Source organism: Coccinella septempunctata, chromosome 3, assembly GCF_907165205.1.
Source record: "Coccinella septempunctata chromosome 3, icCocSept1.1, whole genome shotgun sequence".
Lineage (NCBI taxonomy): Eukaryota > Metazoa > Arthropoda > Insecta > Coleoptera > Coccinellidae > Coccinella > Coccinella septempunctata.
This window is the reverse complement of record NC_058191.1, coordinates 28,449,217-28,470,862: the sequence shown is the minus strand read 5'-3', so window position 1 is coordinate 28,470,862 and position 21,646 is coordinate 28,449,217. Positions and strand designations below refer to the sequence as shown.

Here is a 21,646-nt window from a genome sequence, read left to right as displayed (position 1 = left end):
CTCGAAACAAAAATCGACGTGTCCGAGCATTTTTTCGAAATAAATTTATTCCGCCCGTTATCTCGTCTGTTCCGTTTTAAAAAGCCCACCCTGTATAATAATAATAATAATAAGGTCTTTATTTCACAAGAAATCTCAAGGGGAGGTTCACCCGAGGGTGCTCTACCACTTAACCCTAGTTCGCGTCAATTTGGACATGAGAAAAAAGGGTGCAAAATGGATCCTCAAATGTTTGAATGTTGACCAAAAGCGTGCAAGGGTAGAAGCATCGCCTTCGATCTGTGCCAGATTTGAAAACGATATGGACTTCTTAAACCGAATTGTTACTATGGATGAGACTTGGGTACATTTCTACTATCCAGAAACAAAGCAAAAATCGATTAAATGGCGACTCTCTGGTTCTCCAAGACTTAAGAAGTTTCGTGTCCAAAAATCTGCTGGAAAAGTTCTTGCTTCACTTTTTGGCATTGGCACGGAGTAATCATGATTGATTTTTTGGATAAAGGTAGAACAATAACTGGAGATTACTATTCGACATTACTGACCACTCTACGGTAAAAAATTTGAAAGAAAAACGCAGAAAATCATACATAAAACTCCTGAGTAACAAATTCAGTGATTTTCATATGACCGAATTCTGACATACTGAGTACTATTTTTAGGGGCGCAATTCAGGGGGCCGTGTACCTTCAAAAGAGTAGGTCCCCTACAATCTATGTTCATGTCAAGTTAACAAATTTTTTTCCATTGATTCCGCTGCTTGGGAAAAAACCCCATAATATGTTTTCGTGCCCCTTTCAAAATCATTGTTATTCGTGAGGTACGCCGATGAATTGGACGATCTTATCTTCATCAATTCACCAATCTTTGTTTTGAAATCGCGACTCTCTCAACGTACTTTCCCATTATGTTTCTTGGAGGGCCACCGATTGTTTCTTCCAAGTTTCATTTTTACCGGCAGCCATTCATCAGACTTCCTTGGTATTCCTAATTGGTGTTTCGTTATCGAAGATCACTGAGGGGAGTCTTACTCTGCCCCTATTCTTCTCCACCCTAATTACAGCATTAAAAAAAAGATCGTTACAGGCCTCATAGCTCTCAGAATCGCTCTTTGGTGCTTTCATTGTGTTTTCTTTTTATTGACGTCATCGATTATTGTCGAACATTGAACGGTTTCTAATGCCTGCAGTGAGATATTTGAAGAGTCAAGAGTGAGAACCGAAACCCCCATCTCAAGATGAACAAACATCAAGGTATAATCGATAAGAAACTCGTAAATTTTCAAATCGTTTCACCGATAATTTGTCATGCCGTTTGGGGTGTTTCAACACAAAATTTTGAAAAATGCGCGGACAGGTCAATTAAAGATTGAAGGGGGATAACGCTTGTCCAATTTAATCGAGTTTCATGACGTGGATAGGACAACCCTTGGAATCTGAATAGGGGAAAGGGGTTGTAAGGTGAATTATAAGAGAGCTCTTAATATTCTCTTCATAGTAATGGATTTTGTCATAAATTTTTTTGGGGTTGTTGAATCTAATTTCCATTTAAAGTTGAGATATTTGTAAAAAATAAAATCTTATTTTTATTTCATGCAATAGAAGGTTTGCCATTTTTTCTGACAAGTTATCAACGAATTGTTGTGTTATTCATATATGATTAACACTCCAATTGATTTATTCACATTATTAAAAATGCTGCACCCTCTCAACAAGAATAGAGTTGAAATTCTTACATAACCACAAGATCGCCTTGAATTCCTTTCCACAAAAATTTCCATTATACATCTGTTTTTCCAGTACGCTTTAATTTACACATTTTTCAACGTGATTTAATTCTTCAACGGCGATATGGTAGTCATTAATAGCGATTTATAATGAGTGTGCTCCATTATAGCTGATTGTGAATTTATGAAATGTTATTAGAGATAAAAATGAGAATTTCTATTGTCAGAGCAAGAATATTTTTAATAGCCCGAATCCAAAGTAGTATGAAGAATTAGGTTAAAAGGAATTGATTTTTCAGAATACATGTTTCAATTTGAGCGAAAAATATTTCAGCGTGTATTATCAGCTTTGTAAACATTGAATAATGATTTTTGTATTACTTGTGCATAATAAATTATTACACTTTTTCAAATAAATGAAATAAAATATCAGTAAAGAATAATCATCCTTTGTCGAGTTGGCTATGGAATTCTGAAGATTAGCTATTATATTTTTGAACATCACGTTCAAACTGTTCTATAAAAGTTTTCGATTATCTTTCAAATTCCATAGTTTAGTAGTCAAGTTTAATTTTCGGATTTTGAACTTTGAAAGTTCATTGTTATACGAATTATGTACATCAGAGATTAATTAATGACCTGACATGTTTACAAATTTGGGATAATATAGTATAAGTTGAGTTTAGACATAAAACAACAACCTCCATGTAATTCCGAATTTTTGGTATTTACGCTGATTTGATGTCGAGGTATCAGACATCGAGATACTTTCTTCAAAGTTACAATCTTAGTTTTTCCAAGAATTTTTGGATACTCGGAAAGTAAAATATCGATGAACAAAAAAATCGGCTATGGCTAGTTCTGCGTTTTAAACTGGGTAAATTCGTTACACCTTAAAAAATCTGATGAATATCTTCTACACTGACCAAGACTAAAAATTTTAAAACCACCCTTAACAAATATATTACAAACTGCACACAGGCACCTGAGGCACCCCACTTATTTTCAAAAGAAAAAAAGATTTGTTTTTCTTATTCAAACAATGATCCTCAAATGTTTGAATGTTGCAAGGGTAGAAGCATCGCGTTCGATCTGTGCTCGATTTGAAAACGATGTTACTACGGATGAGAGTCGGGTACATTCTTACGATCCACAAACAAAGCAACAATCGATGGAATGGCGTCACTCTGGTTCTGCCAGACCTAAGAAGTTTCGTGTCCAAAAATCTGCTGAAAAAGTTCTTGCTTCAGTTTTTTGGGATTGCCATGGAGTAATCATGATTGATTTTTTGAATAAGGTTAGAACAATAACCGGAGATTACTATTCGACATTACTGACCACTCTACGGGAAAAAATTAAAGAGAAAAGATGCGGAAAGTTATCCAAAGGTGTTTTATTTGCCCACAAATCTCATGTTGCCATGCAAAAAATTCGTGATTTAGGTTTTGAATTACTAGAACACCCCCTTATTCACCAGATTTGGCACCATCCGACTATCATATCTTTCCTCAAATGAAAAAAAAATGTATCCAATCAAGAGGAGAATATGTTGAGTAATAAAATATTGACAACAAATTTAAAAGGTCGTGAATTATCTTCCAACGAGGAGGTAATAAAAGCTGTAGAGGTCTGATTAGCAGAGCAAGAAGAAACATTTTTTTTTGAAAGGTCTAGAGACGTTGCAGGTGCACTGTAATAAATGTATCCAATTAAGAGGAGAATATGTTGAGTAATAAAATATTTTGACATTGAAATTTTGTTTGATTCTATAGTAGGTTAAGAAATTTTCAATATATCCTCGTATAATCGCTTCAACCTTTGTGTAATAACCCCAACCCCTGAAATTTGAATACTTAGTGGAGATGGGTTAAGTTTGAAAGTCCCTTTTATCGGAATAGTTATCTATTTATTTCATTCATTGATTTGTTTTTGATTAATTCAGATTCAATTTTTTAACAACATTGGTCTTTCCATTGTGCAGGCTGTCTTAATGAATCAACTTTGCACTAATTTATTCTGCAGTTTCAATGAAGCTCGTTAACTGTCATACAAGAACAAGGTGTCCCAAATAAGGGGAGGGTATTTATTTTTCCAATAAAACAGAAAGCAAAAGAAAAAATGGTCACCGTCACTTTGTGAATGTCTGAGACTTCTTTCGAAAAAAAAATATTCCAAGTTTAATCTCATCGGTTCCGTTTTCAGGAGCCATCCCTGTATATCCAGCACATACGACAAAGAAAAATGAGTTTTGTCTTTTCAATTCAGAGCAATTACTTTTTCTACTTTATATTGAAACGCTCCTCATAACATAACTGACTAAAACTTCATAATTCAACTCGAAATTACCATTCTATGGATCTAATCAAACAATGACATCGATGAACAAAGTCCTCGTTCAATAACCCAGCATATGTTTTGGGTTCAACGGCTCCTTCTCGAAATGATGTGATAAGTAATCAACACCGAACATTGTTTCTCAGCCAGCAATCTCCCAAACTAAAATATTATTCCGGCGGAAAGTCAAATTAACGATTAGTTTTACGAAGGTCATTGTCGAGGTCCGCGTCGGGTTCGTTTTCGAGGTTAAGGCCGGTTTTTCCAATCTGGTCATAAACTTTTTGAATTTGAATCACGTCTAATCTGATTTGTCCTCGGAGAACTAACTATATGCTTGACTGAATATTTGTCACGTCATTTGGCGCATACTTTCTGGGTTACAGAATTTGTTTTGATTTTCTATACATCGTGATTCTTTGATTTGTTCACAAATTTTAACAGTAGGAGTAAAGCTGTTCATCGCAACGCATTGTACGACGATCAAATACGAATTGTTGCTAGAAAATACGATTATCATGTATACAGGGTGTTTTCAAAGGTGAGGTTTTTTTTTACCTAAGGTAGAACTCATCAAAATAAGTCGTTTAACCAAAAATTGTCCATATAAAATATCCAAGATGGCTAAGATACAACCCCTAGAAGTTCGACAAAATTTCATTGAATTCCAAGTACGGGACTGTGGAAGGTGACTCCGGCATCGCAAAAACGAAACAAAACATAAGCATATGGCTGGACAGTACCAAGTTCATCGGATTAGATGTATCAGGTCACTTTCGAGGACATTATAATTGTTGTATCGTGCAATTTAGGGTGAAAAAGAATGTAGAATATCGAGGCAGTTTCTTGAAAGTGCTTATATTAGTTATGTTGAAAAAGTGTTTCCCCTTTTTTTTCGACGATCGCTGGAATGTTCGAACAAGAATATTGTGATGCCCATTGTGAAGAAATTCGTGAATGATTTAAAAAATTTTATTGTTGAGATTTTGAAGTACTATTCTATTCTTTACACTTCTGTCCTTCTGTCAGTTGGTATAGAAATGAGCCATTTCATAAAATCGTGTAAGTTACTAAAAAATAATGAGAACAATTCGGCAATCCTAAGTTTCCATTTTCATTACCACGTAAATATAGAACGAGCCAATATCCTAAATAAAACTACATGGCCGAATCAGGAGATAAGTTTTTTCCCACTGCTTTGCGATAATTCAGCTCACAAACGGTCTAGGGTCGAATAAGGATATATTTCAGTAATATTTTTAAATTTTTTCTCAACTTTGTCATTTTCAAAATTTTGTATAGGTGATTTTTGGTGAAACGCTTCATTTTGACCAGTTCTACCTTCTGTTGAAAAAAAATCCTCACCTTCGAATACACCCTTTATATTCCTATAACTTCTTTCTGATAATTTAATTAATACTGGCTGTTTTTTGTCACTCAGTATATCAATTATTATCGACAAAGCCGAAGTAACTTATTGTATTGCCTATCAGATGTCACAAACGGAAAAAAAGGATTGAAGGCAAAAATATATAACTTGAAATGAAATCATGACAAGGTCTTGAAATTTCCAAGAACTTGGCGATCCCTAATCTCCGCATAGGCGAATCTGTCCGCATAGGAGCATCTATCAGCATAGGCGCATTTATCAGCATAGGCGCATTTATCAGCAAAAGGCATTTATCAGCATAGGCGCATATATCAGCATAGGTGAAGCTGTCCGGATAGGCGAATCTATCCGCATAGGCGAATCTGTCCGCATAGCCGAATCTATCAACATAGGCGAATCTTTCAGTATAGGTAAATATGTCCGCCTAGGCGCATTTATATGCATAGGCTCATCTATCAGCATAGGCGCATCTATCAGCATAGGCGAATCTATCAGCATAGGCGAATCTATCCGCACAGGCTAATCTCTCCGCATAGCCGAATCTATCAGCATAGGCGCATCTATCAGCATAGGCGCATATATCAGCATAGGTGAAGCTGTCCGGAAAGGCGAATCTATCCGCATAGGCGAATCTGTCCGCATAGCCGAATCTATCAACATAGGCGAATCTTTCAGTATAAGTGAATATGTCCGCATAGGCGCATTTATCAGCATAGGCTCATCAATAAGCATAGGCGCATATATCAGCATAGGCGCATCTATCAGCATAGGCGAATCTATCCGCATAGGCGAATCACTCCGCATAGCCGAATCTATCAGCATAGGCGAATCTTTTAGCATAGGTGAATATGTCTGCACAGGCGCATCTATCAGCATAGGCGCATCTATAAGCATAGAGGCATCTATCAGCATAGAGGCCTCTATCAGCATAGGTAAATCTGTCCGGATAGGCGAATCTATCCGCATAGGCAAATCTATCCGCATAGCCATATCTATCAGCATAGGCGAATCTTTCAGCGTAGGTGAATCTGTCCGCATAGGCGGATCTCCTGGCCACACTAGTTTTATCTAATGATATTGTTGATGATCGATTGTGAAGAAACGGAAAAACAACTTCCTGATAAATTATTTCCTGTGATAATTGGAAAGCCCTTTGTTCGCAGAATTTCGTCAGATCTGTTTGTCTTCCGAAATCGATCAGAATGAACGAAGTGGTAAAAACGAATGTTATGTTGGTCGTTAGCAAGCTCGCCAGCACCGGGGGGAGCGCCCTTGGTGCGCTGGAATTTAAATTGTTCCATTCCTCATCGATGGCAACGAATGGATTTCATGAAAAATGATATATCCATCGGAGCTTTTTAGTCGATATCTTAACTGGGAAATTTCATGTTGAATAATGAACCTATTAAAGCGATAAATTGAAACTGGAATTTCATGAAGGTTTCTTTCGTATCACATCACGAGGTGCTTTGAAGTAACAGTATCACCATTTCTGTTTATTGTTTCCAATAATAAACCTATGGAATTGATCGGACGAGTTCGGTAGTAAGTATAGCGTTACAGGTTATAACAACTAACAACCATCCTATCGAATAGAGAACGGTGCTTATCCATATAGCTCTTGATGTTGTCTCCCATTAAACATATACAGGGTGTCTGTAAACCAATGCAAAGGACTTAAGGAGATGATTCCTCGATGAAAATAGGCAGGGGTAGTTCCTATAATTTTTTTTCGAAATTGACCCCCCTTCCAAGATACAGCCTTTAGAAAGCGATGGCGAGTTGACAATTTTAAGCTTTTTTTTAACGGGTTCTAAAAAACACTGAGTCTTAAAACTATACATAATATGAAGCACTAGGTAGATTTCTTCACAAACCTTTTAGGGCTTTCACTCCCAATCTCTGAAACAAAATCAATTAAAAATGAAATCAACGATTTGCTCCTGCGTGAATTCTTGCACTAATTTGTCAGGAGCAAATTAACTAGAAAAAATTGTTGCCTGACAATGAACTCAAAATAAATAACGTTGAAACTATAATTCTTCGTTACGAAGCCCTAAAAGGTTTGTGAAGAGATGCAAAATCCTCCCAAAATAAATTTCAATCGATATCCACTAGGTAGATGTTACTCTCACAATTTTTTTAGATCTCACAACTTCATCATTAGGTGTTGAAAATAACAACCCTTTTTGATTTTCCTTCTAAAATTGTTTTCGTGGGATAGATTTCCGAAAAATTAAATTCTCTTATGTATTTCTTGGAATAAATAAAAACTTACAAGCAGTTCTGATCACTGTTCATTTAATTTCATCGTATAAGTGTTCCGTAGATTGATTACCTGCCGCTAAAATACATGTTGATATTCTCAAATTTGACATTTCAATTATACTAAGAACACTCAGTATCAATGAATGTATTACAAAGAATGAAAAGGTTTTCGAAGATCTGTCAAATTATTCTCATCTAATTCACGACAAAAATCTTCATTTTTGTCAACCGTCCTTACAACAATCTCTGGAAACTACATCTTCTTGGTTTTTTGTTCGGAAAGACAAGAAAAATTATTTCATATATAATCTCCTCACCATTAGAATTTTTTTAAGCTTCCTGTATTTTTATGAAAATAAAAGCGAGGTTTGCATAAAACCAATTTATTCCACTACTATCGACTAATAAAATATAATAACCCAATACAAATCCCAAATGAAAAGTTTTATTCGATGTATGAATACGATGAATATGTTTGTTACGAAGTCCTATAAAAATACATCCGAATAAATTCGATACCTCGTGGAATTGAATACGAGATAAGGTTTTTCATCTGAAACGTAATCCAATCGACGTTGATTGGAATGGAAAATTATTATTATACAATGAATTTTTTATCATCAGGAAGTACGTAGCACCTTTGAGTATTCAACTCAAGCACGTTGAAATTGACGCTAAATCTTCAATTAATATTCAAATCAACAGGTACTGATGTACCGTCATGTTTTTCCACAATAATTTGAATGAACTAGGAAGAGGTATTTTCACTGGATGCTCTCACTGGTTCATAAAAATGTTGTGGAAAAAAAAGATTGAAATGAAAAAACCCTAATCCTTCATGTGCCATTTTTCGGCATAACTTTCTTCGAAATATTAGAGTACCTAATAACGTGGTGATTCGTAGAAATTCCTATCTCTACTCAGAATGAGTTTAGTATCGTCGCAGTTTAGTATTCAGTATTGAAATTTTTCGGAATATCCTTGAGACCAAGCTGACGTAGAGTTGAAAATATATATTACTTCGTGGGATAAAATCTCGGATAAAATGCACACAAAAAATTCAATTCCTTAAATTCTACTTTATTAGTATCAAGAATAAATATTGGACTCGAAGATTGACAGAAGTATTTCAATTTTTTCACAATGTTGCTTGGCAAAATTTTTCGAAAAAAATTTCTGCATGAAAAGGGATGACGATTGAAAAAAAGATTTTTCAATATTTCCAATTTATTGGCTGATAGAGGATTCTTTTAAAGGCGTAACATGGAATTAATTGTTAAATTTCAACATTTGTTTGTTATACAATGTTACAAAAAAATAGTCCTGGCAAAAGGTGTACAACTTCTTACTCAAGAAGACCTACAATCGATCATTTTTTAGTTTTAAATGTTGGAAGAGCAAACTCATGAGGAGTTTGAAGAAAAATGCATGCTTCTCCAAAATATCCTTCAACACAAATATTATGATTATATTCATTCAACTATTAGAATGTTATACTAAATGTTATGCTATTTATTGTAGTACTTTTTGTTTGACATACAGTTTAGGAAAAAATGATGAGAAAGTTCTAGAGTTGTCTTGAATACGTTATAGATATTGACGGTTTTGGTTCATTTTTTATGTTCTAATGTAATACCGTCAATATAACCTACCTTAAACAATTCCTCATTGCTTAGTCGATTAACAATAGAGACCATTCCAATAACAAATGACATTTCCACACGGACATTGATCGAGAGGGCTTGCAACACCCACAATGATAGACAGAAACATGCGTAATGATAGATACCTTCAATCTCTGAACTTAAGTGGTTTGGCATTATTATCCGCCTACAGATTCCAGATTTGGCTTATAATTAACTAAATGTTCGAGAACTAGAGGAAAAGAGGATAACGACTTGAAGTAAATTATATGTTAGTAGAAACTATTACCTATTAATTGAACATTACAATCCAATGGATTCGCATTTTAGGTACATTACCAAGACAACAGGTTCACCTTTAAGATATCTCAGAGAATTCGTGTTTCAAGTTCAGATCCCTTTTCGACACATCATTAAACTAATATTATACCTACGTCTTTTAGGTGAATACGTTTGTCAAATCGTTTTAAGGTAGATCGATAATTCAACAGAAACTTTTCAGGTGTGTGAAATCAAGTTCATCACAATTGTCCTTTGTTTCATGTTGCTATTATGGGTCAAATTTCTTCGTTTTGGACGATACTGCGCCAACTAAGAATTTCTGAACTTCCTAAACTTTTGTGGGGCGGTATAATTCCCCCATCCACTGCTAGACAGATGAGCATACAGACATACAATTAGAAAAACGCTAGTACAATTCATCATTTTCGGACATGTATGTTTTAATGATGCAGAAGAATTAATCAGTTATTAGAAATGAGCCATCAACGTCTCAATAAAGGAAACAAAAATATCAAAATGAAGACCATGAGGAAACGTAATTTTGAATGGGGAAAATCTTTCATGAACAGGTGTTTCTCAATCCGACATAGAACAATAAAAAATTGCAGAATTCGTTGACGATGGTTCAACAATTTCTATGAAAGCGTAGTTCGTTGGATATGTTAGCAAGATTATCAGATGGTTGGATTCAAACCTCTATAAGTGGAAAATTCGTTGCACGCAAATTTGCAGCGTTTGCATTTCCAACTACTCTTTTTCAAGCAGGTTCGATTATTCAATCGCAGGAGTTTTACTGCGTCTGAATCTCAAATAAAGCAAAATCGACTTGGAAGGAATATTCGAGGCTTTCAAACTCCGTTGTCAATGTTATGATAAGAATATAATGAGAATGTTAACGTTTCCAATAGATGAGAATTCAACATAAAAGTAATATTATCCCTATTCGATAAGATTTATAGAGAATATTTTAATTCACATTGTTTTTCTGCAGGCTGCGGAAATATCCTAGCTACTTTATGATAAATTCCTAATTAGATACGATTTTAATTATTGTTCAACGGAATTGATTACTTCTGTCTATTCTGAGAAAACTAGGATAAACTTGTTGCTCGTTGACGTTCGTATACAAGATGTTCAAGAATTAGCGGCCAATACTTCACCACCGTATTCTATGATCAAAGATATTGAGGAAAGTTGCAAACATTTTTTTATGAAAATGTTTCAAAACAGAGCTACAGTCCTTGAAAGGTACGACCCTCAAGACTGCTTTTATTTATTTTCTCGCGGACTAATCATGGAATTTGGTATGATCCTTTTTACCTAGCTTTTTACATATATGTAAAAAGCGAGTTCAAACTGCAACTGTTTCACAACTTTTTCGTACCAATATCAATATTACATATATGTATATAGATACCAGGTGGCCCACCCTAGACGCGGCGCTCATTTTGAAGGAGTAAATGAAGATATTTTGAAAATCTTTTCTCGTGGTGTGTAGGATGTTCAAAAGAACAATTTTAAACTATTGTCATCTATACGGGATGTTCGAAAACAAAAATGTAGACCAAAGTTGCACTTTTTTAAATGTAACATCCTGTAATTGACCTCAAAAATGGAATGGCAAGCTACAATTATGATGAGTTTCTTCAAATTACTTTATAGCTCAGAAGCATCCTTTACGAGATAATGGTGAAAAGTAAAAAATATGGAGTTTATTTAAATAGCAATTAATGAAGAAACTAGTTACGCCAGCGATACAGACAAAATTTCGAGTAGACAAGTTGGCTACTCTTACATATAAAAGAAAATTTCAACTCGATAATATACAAAGTGATAATAATTAATTCTCAAACATCAACTACAAATAATCGTCGAAAACTTTCTTATTTCAAATGGCACACCCGGTATTTCTATATCTCGTTGAACGTAAGAATTAATTTCGAAACTATATTCATAAAATTTTGCCACATCTAAACCTGATAGTTTCTGAGCAATATTCGATTTTTGATTCAAAACTAGTAAACCATTTTCGCCATTATCTCGTAAATGGTCCTTCTAAGGTATAAAGTGATCTGAAGAAAATCATCATAAATTGAGTTTGCCATTCCATTTTTGAGGTCAAATACAGAGTGTTACATTTAAAAAAGAGTAACTTTAGTCTATATCTTTGTTTTCGAAGACCCTGTATATAGTCCTGTATATGACAATAATTTTAAATTGTGCTTTTGAACACCCTACACACACCACAAGAAAAGATTTTCAAAATATCTTTATTTATTCCTTCAAAGTGAACGCCGCGTCTGGGGTGGGCCACCCGGTATATATATTTTGCAACAACATTTCGGAAATCCAATGTTTTGTATTTTAAGAATATAATATACAGTGTGTGGATGAGTAGTTGCGGAAAAATTTGAGGGGTGATTCCTTGTTAAAATATAGAGTAGGTCTTCCATATAAAATTTTTTGATCAGCCCCAGCTGATTCTGTCAGTTTTCTGGTTTCGAAGAAAAAATGGAATCTATCTACAGGGAGCTGTATCTAAACCGGGACTGCTCAAAAAAAATTATGTATATGGAAGACCCTATTTTTTGATTAAGCATCAGCTCTAAAATTTTTTCGCAAATATTCATTTTCCCTGTATCGAATGGTGAGTTACTGACTGTTTATTTTGTGACAGCCTGTATATCACTCCCAAATCTGTGTTGGGTTCTTTTCCAATGTATATGGGAAAAAATGTCGTTCAGTTTTCAAATTTTTTTACAAGATTTCAGAAGTATGAAATGCAATTTTTATGCTACCCAGTCAACGTATCCATTCATGCTGTTCGTAAAATCGATTTCAGAAATGATGAAGATGAAAGTATCAAAAAATTATCGAAATTGGTCGAAAAACTTGATAGGTATTCAGGCGTATTTTTTTTTCTATCCGGTTAATTTTGCGGTAGAACACTGAAACATAGTTCAGAGGATACTCACATGAATGGTCGAGTATTCGTTTCAGAAACCATATCCATGAAGGTGGTAACGCAATAGATTTCCGTACTCTCATCAGACTATTACCGCACTGGTTACCTAACACCGTTGAGCAACTGCGAAAGAGACTACAAATAATGGTACACACACAAGGAAGTAGTTAGCCCACGTCCGTTTCAAAAATCGCTGAAAAGAGATCTCTGTTATTAGTCGAAGCACATTTACACTGTCCGTTTCTCGCGAACTATTTTGCCATTGTTTCAAACATGCTTTGTTAAACATTCAACGGCGACTGGATGGAACGAAACGATTAGGAATCGTGCGATGGTTCATTCCAGAGGAAGGAGAACATGGTGTTACTGGCCTATCCAGCTGGTTCTTTCAACTCTCGATCCCTCAAGGTCTCATCCTTTTTCGAATAATTGCGATTCATCGGGTACGTTGGTACTAGATGTACTATCTATTTGAAACGTGAAAAGATGTTTTTAGTCATGTAATACTTAGACGTTTGTTAGCAGATAGAATCATTTATATCCATATAATTTTGCTTATAAGGAGTATTTTCGGGGCGAGTCCCTTTTTTATCGACAGCAGTCTTCATTTCAGATCAAATTCTAGTTACATTATATACAGTGTGTCAATTCGGGAAGTTACCACCCTTAATATGTCTGCACCCATACAAAATCAGAAAAAATGCAAAAAGAGGTAAACTTTGGTTCGTAGAGGGACATTTTATACGATTGGTTCCAACCAATTTGCATCAATTCTGTGAGCTTGATGACAACATCCCCTCAAATCTCAATGGAAAGGAGGTTGAGTGACACCTTGTTTCAAAGGTAATTCGTTTGCCTTCTCGAAAATGCCTTAGGTTCACTTGACCTTTTTTGTTAGTTGTGTTCAACATGTAATTAGCCACATATATCTTTATCTGACACTCTCGAGTATGCACAATGATCGTTTTTTTACCATTCTGACAGGCTGTCCTAGACAATTCCCCCTATATGCAGGTCTAATTTTTAGTAGAGATACTCTACAGGGTCCAAGGTATCTATTCTTATATTTAATCTGACGAGTAAATGCCAAATTTCCTCCTTGGGTTCCCCAACTATTAGCATAGCCTGCAAGACGACCCATAAGGGTGGGCCATAGAACTACTATGTCCTATGAAAATAGATATAAGAGATCTTAACTAGAAAGTTGTGTCTATTGCATGGAAAACTTGAAGAAGGAACCCCTAATACTACTTGGAAAATGAAGCATCCATCATCAGGAAGTTGGTACCATCGGTAGAGGACCAATATGTGTGCTCTGCAGTCACCACTATTGGCGAAATGATCTGGCCATAGGTTGTTTTTTGATCGATAGTCCTATGAGTTGTAACATATTGATTGTCGAGTCCTCTGGTACAAAAGTCAATGGCTAAGATCTGTGTCTGAAGTATATTGTCGTTAATTGCCTAGGCTGACGTCATGCTGGGTCAGAGGTTCGCATAAGTTCACCACCACCAGCTGCATCTTGCTTTATTCAATAGCTATCGGTAAACCAGCGGGGCGATTGTAGTAAGTGTGGATTAGGAACTGAATCATATTTAATAGAAACTGAATGTACTGTCAAGCGGCTTAAAAGTCTTTGAATTTGAAGAGCATAGTATTTTATACCGTTAAATGTTTTTTTGTTATATTCGAATAATGATACCATTTGTAATGTTATTAAGCTACGCCCATAATCATTCTAAGTGATTTTGAATTTTATCACAAAAAAGAAGCACCTCAGGAAAGTGAAGAAGAAACTTCTCCTTAATATTCATTTCCATACAAGAAAACAACGCATTGAATATGACAAACTGTTAATAATGGGACGTACTATAAGCATTTTCTGTATCAAGAGGGGTCTTCGCCGTTTTAGTGGTCAGTTCAAAAAGAGAAAATAAATATCTAACGTCAGAAACCACCAATTTATATGGGGTTTTCATTATAATTCAACTCAATCAGTTCGTCATCTAGGAAAGTCAGAAATTTTTTAATTCGTCGAACGATAAAAAATTTTTTTCATTGAAAAACAAATATTCATTCATGTTATTAACTTTCCGAGGTGAAATTATCTCCTCTATGAATTTCCACATAAAAAAATTCCTCCAAAAGTCTCGCCAATGACTACAATTCGTATCCTGGTGGAATTGAAAAAAGACGTTCGTTAAGTGCTGCCATCTTTTCGACGAAAATGGAAGCTATTGTAATATTCGTAGCTTCTACTTATCGTTTAAGTGTTCTGGCAACACCCCACATCCATGGTTGTCTTTCCCCTTTAGGCCTCTTAATGAGAATAATTTCATTTGTCTGATATTTCCTCGGATATTTCTCATACAGGATGACAATTTGAAAACTTGCCAGGCCAAGGATGTTTTCAGAGAAAATGCCGGAACAGGTCAATTTTTATTCGGAGGGAGACATATTTTGAGCAAAATGGTAAGCCGAAATGTCCTCAACTCCAGGTGTATACACCTAGGAGTGGTAGCCCCTATAGGGGCTACCACCCCTAAATTTTTCATAGGGAATAGATGGTGAGCTAAACCTCAATTGGATGACAATATATCCCTCTACATAATACTAATGTCTTCCAATTGAGGTTCAGCTCATCTTCTATTCCCTATTGAGAATTTAGGGGTGATAACCCCTACAATTAAGATTGAGGAGATTTTGGCTTACAATTCTGCTAGAAACATGTCCCTCTTCAAAGAAAAATTGACCTATTGCGGCATTTTCTCTGAAACATCCTAGTTGAGGCATAATTGGCCTGGCAAGTTTTCAGATTGTCAGCCCCTGTAACTACTTCAAGGACTCAATAAAAATTTGCAAACCATAGGGTCAAGAGATCTTTCAATTGAGGTATAGCTCATCCCCTATTCCCTATCAAGAATTTAGGGGTGATGGCCCCAACACCTAAGGTTGAGGAGATTTTGGCTGACAATTCTGCTCAAAATATGTCCCCCTACGAATAGAAATTGACCTGATCCAGCTTTTTCTCTGAAATCATCATTGTCGTGACATAATTGGACTGGCAAGTTTTCAAATTGTCACCCTTTATGTTTGCGATTATGAGACTTGAACTTTTAAAACCGGTATTGTATTTCAGAAAAGAGAAGGTGCAAATTCACTCAAAAAAAAACAAAAAACAGGAATACTTTCGAATAGAGGAAAGGAAACGCAAAAGTTATTGGCCTATCCATCTGGTTCCCTCAACTCTCAAGGTCCCATAATTTTTTCCGAATAATACCATCTAATTGCGGTTCATCAACTACACGTTCGCAGGAGGTTGGCGCGGCGACCCTGAAAGTTTGTTCAACCTAGGCATCGGTCGCGAAATCAAAGGATTCCACACATTGTTCGCAGCGCCGTCGACGAGCCGTATCATTCGCAAATAATAACTACATACCTCGTAGGTTAATTCGTACGGTTTAACGAAACGCTCGGTACATGACTGCGTGTCCGCGCAGCTTGTCGCCGCGGTATGTTGCGTAGATAAAACCGCAGCAGAGTGGTCATTTCCGCCGGGGATAGAGGTGAATACCACGGCCGGTTCGGGCGAAACCTTGAATCGCGTTTTTTCAGGGTTCAGTTCGAGACCTCTAAAGGCTGTCACTCATGGTGGAGTTCGAGAATGGGGGGCAAAATTTCGACGTGTGTGGGAGCCGTTGCGGCCAGGCAGCCGGTTGGATTCCAAGACGGTAATCCTTCAAACCGAGCTATGAGAAACGAAATGTGTATCCTGCGTTCGAAGAGATCAGCACCTATTTGGTCTGACGGTGTGTGAATGCTAAAATGCGACAAATTCCATACAAAAAAGTTTATTACTTTAGAAATTTTCGAAATATACAGGGTGGCAATTCGAAAACTTGCCAGGCCAATTATGTCTCGACAAGGATGATTTCAGAGAAAATGCCGGAACAGGCCAATTTTTATTCGTAAGGGGACATATTTTGAGCAGAATTGTCAGCCGAAATCTCCTCGACCCTAGGAGTAGGAGCTTTCACCCCTGAATTCTCAATAGGGAGTAGGGGGTGAGCATTACCTCAATTAAAAGATCACTTGACCCTTTACATGATTACAATGTTTTGCAAATTTTTATTGATTCCTTGAAGTAGTTACAGGGGTTGACAATTTGAAAACTTGCCAGGCCAATTATGTCTCGATAAGGATGATTTCAGAGAAAATGCCGGAACAGGCCAATTTTTTTTCGTAAGGGGACATATTTTGAGCAGAATTGTAAGCCGAAATCTCCTCAACCCTAGGAGTAGGAGCTATCACCCCTAAATTCTCAATAGGGAATAGGAGGTGAGCTTTACCTAAATTGGAAGATCACTTGACCCTCTACATGATTACAATGGTTTGCAAATTTTTATTGATTCCTTGAAGTAGTTACAAGAGGTGACAATTTGAAAACTTGCCAGGCCAATTTCAATTGTCTCTACAAGGATGATTTCAGAGAAAATGCCGGAACAGGCCAATTTTTTTTCGTAAGGGGACATATTTTGAGCAGAATTGTCAGCCGAAATCTCCTCGACCCTAGGAGTAGGAGCTATCACCCCTAAATTCTCAATAGGGAATAGGAGGTGAGCTTTTCCTAAATTGAAAGATCACTTGACCCTCTACATGATTACAATGGTTTGCAAATTTTTATTGATTCCTTGAAGTAGTTACAAGAGGTGACAATTTGAAAACTTGCCAGGCCAATTTCAATTGTCTCTACAAGGATGTTTTCAGAGAAAATGCCGGAATAGGTCAATTTCTATTCATAGGGGGACATATTTTGAGCAGAATTGTCAGCCGAAATATCCTCAACTCTAGGTGCTAGGAGCTATCACCCAAAATTCTCAATAGGGAATAGGGGGTGAGCTATAGCTGAAAGATCACTTGACCTTCTACATGAATAGAACACTATGGTTTGCAAATTTTTATTGAGTTCTTGAAGTAGTTACAGAGGGTGACAATTATGTCTCTACAAGAATGTTTTCAGAGAAAATGTCGGAACCGGTCAATTTTTATTCGAACAACAGATTATACCGGAAACAGGCTATACCGGCTGGCCCACCCCAGAAGCGGCGCTCATTTTGAGGAACTATATAAAGATATTTTGAAAATACAGACAGTATTTTTTCTAGTAGACAAGTTGCCTACTGCGGCACATAAAAAATTTCAACTCTGGAATATACCTCGGAATATACATTAATACATAATTAATTCTTAAGCATCAACTACGAATAATCGTCAAAAATGTCTCATTTCAAATGGCACACCCGGTATTTTTATATTAAAAATTAATTTCGAAACTATCTTCATAAGGTTTTCCTACACCTAAACCTGATAGTTTCTCAGCAGTTTTTGGAAAATTATTTGTAGTGGATGTTTATGAATTTATTATGATCACTCTGTATATTCCACAGTTGCAATTTTTTTTCCATGTATAGGAGTAGCCAAATTGTCTACTCGAAAAAATACTGTCTGTATCGCTGGCGTAACTAGATTCTTCATTCATTGTTATAGAAAAACTCCACATTTTCAATTTTTTGCCATTATCTCGTAAAGAGTATGAAGGTATAAAGTGATCTGAAGAAACTCATCATAATTTGAGCTCGCCATTTCATTTTCAAGGTCAAATACAGGGTGTAACATTTAAAAAAGTGTAACTTTGGTCCATATCTCTGTTTTCGAACACCCTGTATATATAACAATAACTTTAAATTGTGCTTGTGAACACCCTACACACACCACAAGAAAAGTTTTTCAAAATATCTTTATTTACTCCCTCAAAATAAGCGCCGCATCTAGGTTGGGTGTTTTTTTTTCATGTGCATTTTCTGAGCAGCACCCCCAAATTGCGAAAACGCATTTTTAACCGTATAGATCCTTTGTCCAACGTAAGTCCACTTTCGTCCAACCAATTATTTAATTTGTCCATCCACAGGACCATAGACATGACAATGTTTGAAAATTTTGGAAAGTGTGAAATTCAGGATCCTTTATCCAACGTAGAAGGTACACTTTTGATTTGTCCTGACGCCGTTCCAGAGATATGGAAAAATAAGTTTTTTCGTGCATTTAATCGATAAATTTTTCAGACTCACGAAGGGATCCTGGACAAATGCAGATAAACGAATTTGAATTTGTGGTTTAAAAATTTGCATCACACTTACAAAAAATTTTAAGATTGATTTCAATTTATATGATATTTTGATTGGACAAAAGAAATAAACGCCTGGACACTAGTGGAAAAAACGATTTATTCCAGCATCAAAAATACGTTTTCACAATTTGAGCGTGCTGCTCAGAAAAGCCAAGGAAAAAAACAGCACCTGGACAAATAAAAAAATGAATGAAAAAAATTTGTATCTACGATAGGAGAGAGACCCTGAATTTTTTGTTTCAAAATTCGCATTTTTCGGGTTGCCAACTTCACACTTTCCAAAGCTTGATTTCTATGGTTCTGTGGGTGGACAAATGAAATAATAATTAATACGTTTCCGTAATTTTGTAATACTCCTCAGAAAATGCACCAAACTTTTTTTCCATATCCATCAAACGGTCTAGACAAATGAAAAAAATGGGTGGCCAAACATGGACCTACGATGGACAAACGGACCTGAAATTTAGGTTTCAAAATTCCCATATGGAGTAGGATGTTTCAAAGCGTTACCTTTACATGTAAAAACTGCAAAAATATCGAAGGAGGTTAAAATTTTTTGGACGCCACCTACCGCCTTGCCTACCACCACCCTTTCCTTTTTGAAATTTAGAGATTGGGATAAGTGTGAAAATAGTAGAAATATAACAGTGATTTTAATATCATATAGGAAATAATTTTCCAGACAACATATTTCTCGAGTAAAGTCCTCAACGTAACCCAAATGAACCACTCTTCATTTGTGTCAATTTCACGCAATTTCATTTCATTATTCCCCATGATTCTTTGAAATGTAGGGCAAGCTTCGAGCATACGTTCTGGCTTCTGGCACAAAGGAGAGTATGTGTCGTGCAGCCCCTATACATATACATAAATAATTCAAAATCTTGGGTTAAACTGTACGCAAATTGTGTAGTATTACTCCTATACCGACTAATACTAAATCACCAAAGTAGAAACGATGTCAGACAAAAGAATGAATAAACATAAGAACCTAAATAAAATAAAAATAAAAAATTCTTCAATATAGGTACTCAAATAACCACAAAAATATTAAAAATCCTATTTGAGTTCAGCCTTATGATGTGTGCACCATTTCACGATAGGAAGATCGCACGAAGATACATTCAAAAATATACGGTTGGAATGAAAATAATCAAACTCCGTTGAAAAATAAATAGAAACAAACCGTTGGTTCATAAGCACGTGTAACCGCAATTTCGACCTTGATTTCGTTACTTGCATTTCCTCAACATAAAAGTAGACACCTAAACGCAAAGTTTTCCAGATAAGACAGACGTAATTCTCGCAATTCTCCCGCTCAATAATTCTACAAAAGATCAGTTTTGTCTTCAGAAAAATTCTTCAATTCGATTTTAATCGAATCCGCCGAAAAAAACATAATATATCGAATGTGATTCTTTCTATTTTTGAAATACATATTTAAAGTCACGATGACGACCGCTGTATAAAATTGGCACAAAATTGAAAATATGCAATAACACAATTCGTTCGATCTCGAAGTAGATTCAATTTCATACAACCAGTATGGAATTCGAACCGAATTACGAGAGTTTCAGTTTATCATTTTGACAACATAACCTCAAATTTTCAGTATAATTTTATTCCTTCAGAATTCAAAGTACATGAATTTTACCGCATTAATTTTAGTGGCTTGTAAATGTAGGAGTTCCATTCAAAATTGTTTCAAGAGGATCCCGTTGGCAATAGTTATCCAACATTCACTTTCTCGTACGAAAACGAGAACACGATTCTATAGGTATTCGATGATAGTACAAATATTCGTCAACAGAAACCTCAAAAGACGAAAACCTCAATAATTCTCAATTATTTCTTTATCTCAAAGTGGGGGAAGGGATGTTTTCCCCTCTTTCTTTGTTCTTTGTTCATAGTTCGAACTGAGATTGCGCAAAAAACGATTTCAAAACAAATGTACTCGGCACTGAACGACTTGAAAGATTGAAAGGACATTGTTTTGAGGGAAGTGGTTCTGAATGAAGCTTTTAGTAGATGTCAGTCTGAAAGCTGTTGCACGACTCGTACGTGTATTTATTTTTTTCAACGTTAGTTTTGTTGTAACGTCCACAAAACTATGAAACACAGGAAAAGTTAGGTTAAGTTCAAAATATTGCTTACCACAACGGTTTGCGAAAAGTCATCGGCAAATAGTTTGTTCTGCAGATAAAATAACAGGCATGGAAATATCCGAATCGATAAATGAAGCTCGAGGGTCACACTGAACGATGTATTATAACAATAAAACCGACTGGATAAAATACCGCCTAAACATAACGAACTTCTACTTACGTTTGAAACAAAGAAGACATTGACTTGATAAACCACTGGATAAAACACACATACACATTTTAATAACAGATGTCTGTGGCCATGACGAGCGATGATATCACGTTTGCGTTTTAAGAACTATGTATACGCGATTCAATGAACCCTCTCTAGAGAGATAGATTGGTTTTGAAGCGAGAGCAGCGTTCAGTTGCGCTGGTTTAAACTACCTAAGTAGAATGTTGATTTGTTCTCCGCACGACTCGCACAAGCACACTGTCGCCGGTTCTCTTCTCTTCAATGGAGTATGTTTCTGCGGAGTTGCTGGGAGTGGAGCAGTTGGAGGATAAAATAAGAAAGAACGAAGAGCTTATCCAAGAAATTGCGGTAGGCACCTATATTCATTGCGAATATGTAAACTTGATCATTGCACCCTACATATACACGTGGAGGAGAGGTCTCTGGTATGTGACTTCATCTTGGTCTCGATGGATAACAACAACAAAAATCAGGAAACGTTGATGATGGCAACAATAGGAGTTAGTTCAAC

At 35.9% G+C, this 21,646-nt stretch overlaps 1 protein-coding gene across 11 annotated transcripts in view; it reads right to left on the bottom strand.

The window, feature by feature from the left end:
• LOC123310579 (brain tumor protein) overlaps nt 1-21,380 on the bottom strand; it is a 187,710-nt gene extending 166,330 nt beyond the window's left edge. For 3 of the 11 annotated variants that reach the window (XM_044894113.1, XM_044894109.1, XM_044894114.1), the window contains exon 1: nt 20,950-21,380. The gene's annotated coding sequence lies outside the window, so the exon portion shown is untranslated. Of the gene's footprint in view, nt 1-12,618; nt 12,907-20,949 lie in introns of those variants that run through there. The other 8 variants (XM_044894112.1, XM_044894107.1, XM_044894120.1 and 5 more) reach the window with 3 other exon arrangements.
• Between the last annotated feature and the right edge of the window lie 266 nt (nt 21,381-21,646).